The sequence below is a fragment of the Bicyclus anynana genome, chromosome Z (assembly GCF_947172395.1).
Source record: "Bicyclus anynana chromosome Z, ilBicAnyn1.1, whole genome shotgun sequence".
NCBI lineage: Eukaryota > Metazoa > Arthropoda > Insecta > Lepidoptera > Nymphalidae > Bicyclus > Bicyclus anynana.
The window spans coordinates 6,953,681-6,965,020 of record NC_069110.1 but is presented as its reverse complement, the minus strand read 5'-3'; the positions used below and the strand labels follow the sequence as shown (position 1 = coordinate 6,965,020).

The 11,340-nt window shown below is 34.4% G+C and overlaps 1 long non-coding RNA gene across 1 annotated transcript; it reads right to left on the bottom strand.

The window, feature by feature from the left end:
• Positions 1 to 421: 421 nt before the first annotated feature.
• LOC128199717 (uncharacterized) lies at positions 422 to 1,947 on the bottom strand. The gene is made up of 2 exons (XR_008252289.1): positions 1,624 to 1,947; positions 422 to 829 (listed from the first exon to the last, which is right to left on the bottom strand). It is a non-coding gene; the product is annotated as an uncharacterized LOC128199717 (long non-coding RNA).
• Between the last annotated feature and the right edge of the window lie 9,393 nt (positions 1,948 to 11,340).

The window sequence follows — 11,340 nt, the reverse complement described above, 5'->3', positions numbered from 1 at the left end:
ACTTTTGTAATGTGGAATCCTACTTGAAATAAAAAAAAAATATTGTCAGAGGAAATTTGTTTATTTTACTCAAAACCACCTATAATTACTTGAAAGTAGGTACTATTATGCTGTATTTTTTTACAACTTATAGTAAGTGCAGTGAATAAATATAAGTGTAGCTTATCCATAGGAATAGTGGTCAAATTGCATTTCACAAAGCTTTAGATCACATAATATTACATATTTAGGAGGTAGGCTTGGCCCAGTAATGGGCTGATAATAATGAACCACACAGTACTTATTGCAATTCTAAAATCAAACCTATATCCTTGTGATACAAAGTTTAATTAATAACAACAATAAATACATAATTTACATATAACTTATTGTTATTATTGTATATTTTTATAGGGCCAGACTTAAATGAAAAATGCAGAAGTAAACATTTAATAATTATCTTTATTAAAAATGTGAATCAATAAATTTTTATTTTCCATCATTCATTCAGTTAAGATTTGTATATATTTTCTATTGTTATGGATTTCAGAGTGAGTGACCACCTTACAATACACTGCACTCACTCCTACTACCTCGATATTAAATGCTGCTGACTTTTCAAGGTATGTGGGTCTTCCAATTACTGTGATCTGAAAACTCGGATTTTCAAGGACTAAAGTATTCTCAGAGCTCATCACTGCTATTCCCTGCCATGATAGCCGGTTTCTTTAAATCTGTGCATAGGGTCCTCCGGGGTTGTTTATATATATACCTATGTGTGCCATCGATACAGCTTGACTTGTGGCATTTCTGTTATTTATTAGAATGCTTGATGGACTGCACCTACAGTCTGAAAATAAACATTATGTTGGTTACATTTATGTAGGTTATATATTTCCTAAATCAAAACTAGATAGGTATACCTAACATTTATATAGGTTAGATTACAAACAAACTAATTAAATTCTTCATCATGAGTATGTTAAGCATGAGTCTCCTCTCAGAATGAGAGGGATAAGGTCCACCACGCTGTCCCAATGTGAATTGCAGACTTCACACATGTAGAGAGAATGTTTTTCCTTCAACATATGAGACATGTGATGTACATTTAAATTCATAAAATACACATAACTAAAATGATTTGGAGGTGCATGTTTCAGACAGCATTTGAACCTGCGCCCTCCGAATAGAAGGCAGAGGTCATATCAACTGGGCTATATGGATTTTGACCTACTCCTAATTTATCTATACTAATATTATAAACAGGAAAAATTTGTTTGTTTGTTTTGAATAGGATCTGGAACTACTGAACTGATTTAAAAGATTCTATCACTGTTGGGAACCTACACCCTCATAATCAAAGACAGAGGTCATACCCACTGGGCTAATTGGTTTTATAGCTACTCCTAATTTATCTTTACTAATAATAGAAACAGGAAAGATTTGTTTGTTTGTATGTATGTAGGCTCTGGAACTACTGAACCAATTTAAAAAATTCTTTCACTGTTGGGAAGCTACACTATCCCCGAGCTCTATAGGCTATATTTTATCCCCGTATTCTTATGGAAATGGAAACCACACAGGGTGAAACCGCGCGGCGTCTTCATGAACAAAAAATTATTGTTAATGAACAAAGGTACGTACCTGGAAACATCCCGTTACATAGAATCGAAGTGCTGCTAGAATGCATAATAATAGCGGTATTGGTATTCCTCTCTTGGGTCTTCTGTGTTCATTTTTCATCAAACAGAGGCATATTAATGCCTAATATGAGAATCTTTCGTACATTCCATATCGCCATAGTATTAAACTGGATTTACGCAATTGCGAATATTTATCTTGGATACTGATATAACTCGCTGTTTATACACAGTCTTAACACTTTCCAAGTCCACTTTTTAATAAATAAATCACGATTAATAACAAAAAAAAGTACCAGGGGACGGTTTGGCTGACAGTTATCGGTAAACCAGCAGTCAGCCGCCAGCTTCTGTCAAGTGAGGGGTTTCTTTTGTCTATGAAATGCATAAAGGTTGAATTCGACACATAGCGGCTGAATAATCCCCTTAGGGGCCCCCTACTACGACTATGAATTCCACGGTTAGTTACAGTTAGTAGACTATTTGGAAGCAAAAGTTTGTTCACTATTGAGGAGCTCGACGATAGAGCTTTCAAGCAAAATCTTTCAGCTAAATATATGCGTCTTACAATTAAAGGAGAAATACAAGTCTCTACTTCCATTGAATTAACAGGTGTAGAGCGCATAGCCCCACTATTATGCGCAAGCCAATGTTTTGAATAACATCAAGTTTTTTTAATAATGTGGAATTGGCTTGCATATATGCAAGGAAACTATAATCAAAGTGACTTCTGACCATGCTTTTATATAATAGAGATAGGACTTTAGGATCAGAGCCCCAAAACGTTCCAGTCAAACATCTCAATAAATTAATGCCTTTTATCGCATTTTTGCTAATATAATTAATATGTCTGTAAAATTTTAATTTATTATCGATAATTACACCCAAAAATTTCTTTTGATTTACAAATGGAATATCTGTACCATTATATTTGATGTTATTCCCCACTGGGCTGCCAAAAATCATACATGAACTTTTGGAAGTATTGATATTTAATTTTAACAAATTTTTATAATAAGACTGCTACTGGAACAGTACAGAATTAATAGTATTTTTAGCTATTTCTATATTTCTATTTACACTATACATTAACAAGTCATCCGCAAATTGTAAAATTTTAACATCTAATAAAAAATTTTTAATTTGTGAGGTGTATAAATTATACAAGATTGGTGACAATGCTGAACCTAGCATAAGACCTTTACTAGTTTGGTTTATCCCATGGAGTATATTATTGTACTTAACATAAAAGTGTCTATTATTAAAAAAATTTGAAAGCCATTTTAACATTTTTCCAGGGATACCGATTTCATGAAGACAATTGATGAGCTGGTTTAAGTCCACATTATCATAAGCCCTCTCTATATCCAAAAATATACATACTGCTGTGGATTTAGACAATTGACAATTCTTCATATCATATATAAATGAAGTTATAATCTCTGATGCGCTTTTACCTCTACGGAAACCATATTGAAAACCTGGTAATAAATTATTAGTTTCTACAAAGTAGTCCAATCTTAGTTTAAGCATTACTTCAAACAATTTTCCTATGCAAGAAGTCAGCGATATAGGTCTGTAAGAATTGCAATCGTCTTCAGGTTTATCTTGTTTCAAAATTGGTATTATACATTAAGTAAAGCTATTTGACCTGCTTTATGTAACTTTTTAAACATTATATAAGGAATGTCGTCTAATCCTGGTGCAGATTCCTTTTTTGATTGAAGTGCTATATTGAATTCTGCATAGGTGAATGGATTTAGTAGCCACATGGAATTTTCATTGTCATTGTTGTATTCAAAAAAAGAGTTGATTGAGTTTGTGTTATTATTATTCTGTTTAAGTTTTGAGATGAAATTTGGAATCCATACGTCATTTTTAAGTTTCGGTTGGTTATTTATTCGTTTAAATCTTTTCATATAATTCCATATATAAGTTATAGGAGTGTATCTATTAAATGATGAACAAAGTTTATTCCAACTATCTTTCTTTGCTTTTTTAATGATTATTTTTTTAAGTGCATCTATTTTTTTATAATTTATATAATTTACCATTAACCCTACTCGCCTATATAATTGTAAAGCCTCTTTGGAATTTTTAACTGCTACAGCACAATTTTCATCCCACCAAGGAGCGGGAGCTTTAATAGTTCTTGGACCCTCAAATTTAACAAGCGGAATACATTCTTTTTTTAAAATGTTCAAAATTTCACAAAATTTGTTATCTGACTGTAAAGGATCTAGTTCATTAAATGTCATATACTCAAAATACTCCTTGGATTTCTTAAAATATTTATCCCAATCTGCTTTATTATATAAAAATTTCTCTACTTTATCATTGACAGAATATTTAGATGGAATTAAGTTAATTTTTGTGAATGTGGGATAGTGGTAACTACCCAAAGTGTCTACACCTACTGTCCATTCACATAACGGAGCGAGCACTGGGCTCTGAAGCTGTTAAAAGCAAACTTTAATCAAACCAAGAACAGCCGTTTATATCACAAAAGACGTACAATAAAACATACTCCCATTTACGTCTACAGTCAAAACTCATTATTACGCCTCAATCACGTAACGGAAACGCCTTGGCTACGCCTTGCTTACTTGCTCACCTACTTCACTTTGGATGACAAGTTGAAAGCTTGTTTTTAACCGACTTCAAAAAGGAGGAGGTTCTCAATTCGGTCGGTATTTTTTTTTTTTTTTTTTTTTTATGTATGTACACCGATTACTCAAAGACGCCTGGACCGATTTCAAAAATTCTTTTTTTGTTTGAAACGGTATAGTCCCCATTTGGTCCCATTGCCATCATGACAAGATCTGATGATGGAATCCTGGAGAAATTGAGGGGAACTTTCGAAAATTATATGGGTGTCTAGTGTGTTCGTGAACTTTTCCATTTAGTGCCTTTAAGAAATACAAAATTATGAAGGTTTAAAATCGATCTGATGATGGAGTCATAAAACAGATGAGGGAACTCCTTGGCGATTTACAGCAGTTACCTTGTGTTTGGGCTTGATTAATTTGTCTCAATGAGAACTTTCCACATAGATAGGTTGCATAGCTGGGCACCGTTAATCAAATAGTTAACTTCGTTAATCGTTAATCCGCTACAAAAAAAGTTAGCTTCGTTAAACGTTAAAGCGTTACACTCCGAAAGAATTAACGCAAGTTAACGTTAATCGTTAATCCGTTAATATGACTGTGTAATATTACATTTTTATATCATTGTGTGAGATCACCATTGGAAAAATAAGGATGAGCACTGGGGAAAAGTGTCAAAATTTGTTTTTTGTTGATTTTATCTATATATTTAACATAAATATTGCAATTTGTTGATTTCTTTGAAAAATAAATCATTCATCATTTCTTACTTCTCTGAACCTGTTTTTCGCGTCGCGCGGTAAATAGTAGGCATTGGATTAACGATTAACGGACTTCTGCATATTAACGGAAGTTAACGTGTCCGTTAATATTTTTAAAAGTTAACTTAAAAGTTAATCCGTTAATCAAAATGTTAACTTCGTTAATTAACGATTAACGGATTAACGAGTTAATGCCCAGCTATGATAGGTTGTGACTGTCATTTAGGGGTTTGGTGAGGAAGACCAAGGACAATTAAGGGAACTCCTTAACAGTTAACAGTAACTACCTTGTGTTTGGCCTTGATTAATTCGTATTGCTGAGAACTTTCTACCTAGATGAGTTGTGTCTCTTATTAGGGGTCTGATGATGAAGACCAAGGTCAATGAAGGGAACCCCTTGACGGTTTACGGTAGCTACCTTGTGCTTGGGCTTGATTAATTTGTATTGCTGAGAATTTTGTACCAAGATGGGTTGTGACTGTCATTAGGGGTCTGATGTATTCGTTTGAGATGAAATTTTACACTAAAAATTGAAAAATAATAAAAATTTTAATAAAAAAATACAACCGACTTCAAATCCTAAAAACGTACCCACTAAACTAAAAAGCGAAAAATAACATCATAATATGTTCTACCTGCTGATCAGTATGAAGTCGGTGCTAAGCCGGTGTTGCCTTAATTCAAGCCATTTCTGACAGGACCACATGAAACAACACTGTCTGCAAAATCTAAATCTATAAGATATGCTCACATGGCTTGAATTAATACATCACCGGCTTAGCACCGCCTTCATTCTGATCAGCAGGTAGAACATATTATGATGTTATTTTTCGCTTTTTAGTTTAGTGGGTACGTTTTTAGGATTTGAAGTCGGTTGTATTTTTTTATTAAAATTTTTATTTATTCTGTAAAATTGCTTTGTAATGAGAATTGAATGTTTGAAAACAAAAAGTTTATATTTTTTAGTAAAAGAAATATTAGTTATGCAGTTCGGTTCCTATAAGTGGACTCGTCAACACCTTACAGTTATGGGAAATACTCACGAGCACCCTGTATATATATATGTAGTAAAGGAGAGGTTCTTGACAAACGGATAACGGGATTTTTTCGTTTTGAACTACGGAACTCTAAAAATAATAATATGGTGTTTCACTAACGCATTCATGCGTGAGCCCTTGGGTCACCTGACACATGGATGATGAACCAACTCTTAAGCTGGCTTTTATTCGGTCCTTGCCACCCAAAGGAGGACCTAATTTGCGGCACGTTATGCTACACACACTCTTTTTACGTTTATGAATCCCTTGTACCGTAAGTTCACGCTAGGTTATAGCTTGTCTCTTTTGTATTGTTATCGCTATTTGAATTTTCAATCAATACAATTCTTTACGCTCATTACGTAGTAATATGCCCTATCGACAGGACGTCAGAATCAATAACCAACTGAACACGTGTATGTATAAAATAGGTCCATTCATATTCCTTTTAGACCGGGTAACTGGTCTAAGCTCCCCTTTCCAATAAGGAGTCAGGCCAGGGCATATAGACATGTAGTACATCGATTCTCTATCTACAAACGCTAAACATTTGGAAATTTCAAAATGTATGAGAAAGACTCAATATCGACAGGTCAGGTGATCAAGTTGTTGATCGGATCTGTCATTTCCATACAATGTGCTAGTTTTCGAAGCGTTGGCGTCTGTAGAAAGAGAATCAACGTGCCACACGGCTAACGCCCCTGTGACTGTATTTGGTCGGTTAGCCTGTGATGATGTTGGTGCTCCAAATAAAAAAACTATCGGACCCGGTCAATCTTACCTACCCCTACTACACCTATAAGCCACTACAAATTTTCTTCTTGACTTATAAATATTGTAACTAACAGGACTGTCTTGTAGTATTAAGCTCAAAAGATCTATCGCCTAAAAATATCCTCAATGAATTTTTTTAGGAAAAAATATCTCACTGATCCCCAAGAAGGTCTTTAGAAATGAAATGAAATGAAATGAACTTTATTTGCCATAATACACTTACATTAGTTCTGTGGGTAGCATAGAAGAGGTTTAGCTTTAGGACGAGCTTTTAAGTTGTCATCCAAAGTGAAGAAGGCGAGTTACTGTCATTAGGCGAGGTGACCGTGCTCGATAAGCCAAACGTAGCCGAGGCGTTTCCGTTACGTGATTGAGGCGTAATAATGAGTTTTGAGTGTAGACGTAAATGGGAGAATGTTGTATTATACGTCTTTTGTGATATCAACGGCTGTACTTGGTTTGACTGAAAGTTTTTCAGCTCATGCTCCTACCATAAGTAAGTATGGTAGCCAATTATGGAGTGTGGACCATGGTGGCTTTAGTAGGTAGCAGGTTTTAAGGATCCAGACCGTCAACCGTTTAAGTATAAAGTGTAATTTTTTCATGTTTTTCTCGGCATAATATAAGAAAACATATTCCCTGTCGCCAGTCACTTAGCGTGCGCGGCAACCCTCTTAAAACATTGTTTTTTAATATTATTTTTAATTATAAGCAAATTTTATGTAATTCTTTTGATGATGATAATTTTATGTAATTTGGATACTCCATATTTGGCTACCGTACTTATGACAGGAGCATAAGCTGACAAACTTTCAGCTTTCATAAAATAACGAAGATTTGGGGTTCACGGGCTCTCCGTCCATCCATGTGTTTCCGTGTCTTGACAAAATGACACCCAGACAAACTGACGACAAAGTGATCCTATAAGCCTACCCTAACCCTAAAAAATATTAATATCTCGTGTCTCACAAAGTGATTCACGCGTGAGCCCTTGGGTCACCTGAATCATGGATGATGGACCTACTCTTAAGCTGGCGTTTATTTGGTCGTCCAAAGGAGTACCTAATTTGGAGGACGTTTTGCTACACACACTCTTTTACGTTTATGAATCCCTTGTACCGTAAGTTCACGCTAGGTTATACCAAGGCTCTTTTATCCTTGTCTCTTTTGTATTGGATATCGCAATTTGGATCTACAATCAATACATTCATTACGTAGACTCTACGTAGTCAGCAAGTAGTATTAGCATAGTACTCTACCGAGAGGACGTCATTAATAAAAATGTGTCACATACTTATACGCGTTCTTATAAATAAATCGTAGTCAAATTTTGCGGTATTTTAAAATGCAAGGATATATAAAGGCATGTGTTACATGGATAGTCGGAATTATTTGAATTGGGGTGATGACTAGGTTTGAATATATTAATTTTTCCTATCATGTTTTTTGGAAACCAACATATAATTAATATTATTTATATGTATGTACCTAATACGTCATTTGCATATGCATACAATACCCCAGAAGCAACATGTGATAGCCCACTATGCCACCACTTCTGCCTGATTTAGATAGTGTAGGTTCGAATCAGGTCACCGGGAATTCACTTGCAACTTTACTGTTATGTGCATTTTCAGAAATTTAATATCGCACGTGTCTCAAACGGTGATGGAAAATCATCCTGAGGAAACCTGCATACCTGAGATTTTTCCTACTTCATGTAATTCTTTTGAGAAAATAAAGATCTTAAACCACAAAATATCTTAATTTGGGTAATCCATATTTGGCTACCGTACTTATGACAGGAGCATGAGCTGACAAACTTTCAGCTTTTATAAAATGACGAAGATCAGTGGTCAGAAAACTGACAACAAAGTGTTCACGAGCTCTCCGTCTATAATGTTTTAATTATTCGACTCGACCTGCATCCACGTGTCTTGACAAATAGACACCCACACAAACTGACAACAAAGTGATCCTATAAGCCTACCCTAACCCTAAAAATATTAATATGGTGTCTCACAAACTGATTCATGCATGAGCCCTTGGGTCACCTGACTCATTGATGATGGACCAACTTGCGTCCAAAAGAGTACCTACTTTGCGAGACGTTATGCTGCACACACTCTTTTACGTTTATGAACCCCTTGTACCGTGAGTTCACGCTAGGTTATACCAATCCTTGTCTCTTTTGTATTGATATCGCAATTTGTATCTTTAAGTACAGTGAATGAAAGTTTTCACCTCCGTTTTCGTTGAACCTTCATCGATTTTCATCAAAATTGGTGAGTAGGTGGGAGATACCCTACAAAAAAAAAAGTGGCATAGGGCTAACTTGCGCTTTAGACCTGGTAGTGGATGCCACCCCTTCTCGGGGGTGGAAATTATTTTAATAAAAATAACCTCTGGAATCGATAGAGAGACAAATTTAAGCAAAATTTGTTATGTAAAGTTTTTGGAATAAATCAATACTTTTTGAGTTATTAAAGATCAAAATTTGTGATTTTTCGTGATAAAAATCCATATTTTAAAGCGGCTTTTCATAAATAACTCGAAAACTATGAGTTTTACAAAATATCAGTTATTTTGAAAATTAGCTTATAAAACAACAAACAAATCCCTTTTTTGAAAATCCATCTAATATTAATTCAAATTGAGCTATAGGTAATTGTATATATTTTTTATTCGGCGAGTACTTGAATCTAAGTACTCAATCTTAAATAACGGGAAACCAACGCATTTTATGACATACACTTTCTGAACATTTTTTAAAGTTCCTAAAAGTACCTTTCTAATAAATACTGTAAAAAGTTAATATCTTCGAAATTGAGCAAGTTGTGATAAAAATAAGACGACTCCTTCGAATTTCTTAGGAAAAAACGAAGAATAAAACCTTCACCATTTCCACAACAACTGAAATCTATGGTTCATTCTAAAGGACTTTCTTTGTTTTAGCGTAAGTGATAAGATCAAAAATTTTTACCGGTTTAGAATGCTTAGTTTTGAAAAAAAGTACGACTTAGTAAAATCGAAGTTTTGAGATATTCGTAAATTTCTTTTTCTTTTGAAAATAACTTGAAAAATATTAGATATTCGTAAAATTATGAAAAATTCGTAAAATAATTTTCATAGAATGAAAAATAACCGAGATAGAGACGTTTAAAGCCTAACTTTTACTGCGATAACCATGTAACTGGGACCCTTTAACCCTTTATCTTTTAAAAACTAAAGGCTTTGTAAAATCTTATTTAATACGATCTTATAACTTTTGAAATTACCTTTTAAATGGTTTTTGAATGAACCTGATGTCTTGAAAATTAACGGAGTTATTGTAAAAAAAAAACCAATATTTTAATAAGGGGGTATTAATTTTCAAGGGTTTAAATTTCACTGTCAATCAAAAAGCATATCGGAAGTATCAAACAAACTGCTTATGTAATGTTTATATGCGATTTTAAAACTCAAAAATAAAAAAAAAATATTTTTTCATGATTTTCGATTAAAAGGCTGGTTGCTAAAAGCGTTAAAAATTAACTAAAATCATGCATCATATTTAAAAAATAAACATGTATTACAAGTAATTAAACACAATTGCTTATTCCAGAATGGTTTAATCTGCATTTTTCCCATTTTTAACAAAAGGGGTCGATTTTACCCTTAAAATACAAAAAGCGCAAGACGAGCATATGTCACTTTTGAAGTAGAGGGTAAAGCTGATTTTGGCCTACGCTGACTGTACTACTACAATTACAATTTACTACGTAGACTCTACGTAGTCAGCAAGTAGTATTAACATAGTACTCTACCGAGAGGACGTCAGGAATCAAAATGTGTCACTTGGGATGATGACTAGGTTTGAATACGTGCTCAACAGTGAGTCGTCACTTAGCCAGTCACTTCACTTCGCGGCAACCCTCGAAAAACTCTAAGTATTTATAGCCGTGATAGCCCAGTGGATATGACCTCTGCCTCCGATTCTGGAGGATGTGGGTTCGAATCCGGTCCGGGGCATGCACCTCCAACTTTTCAGTTGTGTGCATTTTAAGAAATTAAATATCACGTATTTCAATCGGTGAAGGAAAACATCGTGAGGAAACCTGCATACCAGAGAATTATCTTAATTCACTGCGTATGTGAAGTCTGCCAATCCGCATTGGGCCAGCGTGGTGGACTATCGGCCTAACCCCTCTCATTCTGAGTGGAGACTCGACCTCAGCAGTGAGCTTAATATGGGTTGATGACGAATATTATTATTAATTATAAGCGAATTTTATGTGTATCTTTTGAGAAAATAAAGATCTTAAAGATCTTAAGCCACAAAAGATCTTAAATATCTTAATTCGAAACATCAAGGGTCTCTAGTGAAGGGTTGCAATGAAGCCAAGTATCTTATAAATGGGGATATCATTTCTCATATGATGCTGATAAAAATATAAGAAAATATATATATACTTTATACTTAAACGGTTGAGGGTCTGGATCCTTATAACCTGCTAACTCCAAGTCACCACGGTCCAAGCTCCATATTTGGCTACCATACTTA